The following is a 1004-nucleotide window of genomic DNA, read 5'->3' on the forward strand; positions in this document are numbered from 1 at the left end:
GGAACCTGCCGTTCCAGGTTTCTTCTCAGCGGTAGAGACCCAGGAGATAGGGAAGACACTGCCAAATATGCAAGTAGAACGTGCATCTTAAAGAATTTCCTCCTTCAAAGGGTCTGGGTGGTCAAGTGGTCTTGGGAGAACTAAATCCCTTTGCAGCACACATCTCCAGAATTAGAGGCTTCAGAAACTGTTTGGTTTTAAATACATGGAAGAGAAAAAAGCTCTGACTAGATACTTTACAAAGGTCTATTGCAAGCACATTTCAGAACAGACCCCTGGATCGTACTCGAGCTCTGACAGAAAACGCTCTCCTAGCCACCTGGCCATTCACCTTGGCTGTTTCTGTAACCTTTTGTCACAAGGTCAGAGACCCACAGAAGAAGGACCAAAGCAGAGCTCACCATGTCCTCCAACCCCTCCTCAGCAGCCACCCCAAAGGCAACAAACAGTTTCTGAAAACAGAAGGTAAAGGCAGTTCCCACCTCCAAAGTAGGAAGGCTGTGGTTTTTTGAAAACCCATCGGCATTTAAGGAAAGGTGTCAGGAGAGGCCAAACAGTAGCACCACCACACTTGGTAAGGCATGGAAGAACAGGACAGCTTGCCTTCAAGAGCTGTATCACAATCTGAAAGACTGCTGAAGTCCATCACCACCACCCTCCCCTTCCCCAAACAGACTGAGCATATGAGTTGGATCACTCCTGGAGGAGAGGTGGAGAGAAACATATGACAAAACACACTCATAAGATTTTGGTTTAAAAAAAATACTAAAGCAGAAATTCTCATATAAATCATATTAGTGCATAAGTAAATGCTTGGTCACAGCCAAGACCAGTGAAGAAATCTTCCCTGCAGTTCCTGACACAGAAATATTCCTGGATTTTGTTCCAAATCCTGTTTAAAGAATTCTCTCTTTACACTTCTTTCCTTAGCTTCCCCTCCCATTTTTGAAGTCATAACCTCAATTTATCAAAACAAAGCAACACCTTACTTACAGAAACATCTG

The sequence above is a fragment of the Pterocles gutturalis genome, unplaced genomic scaffold (assembly GCF_000699245.1).
Source record: "Pterocles gutturalis isolate BGI_N339 unplaced genomic scaffold, ASM69924v1 scaffold5822, whole genome shotgun sequence".
NCBI classification, from domain to species: Eukaryota; Metazoa; Chordata; class Aves; order Pterocliformes; family Pteroclidae; genus Pterocles; species Pterocles gutturalis.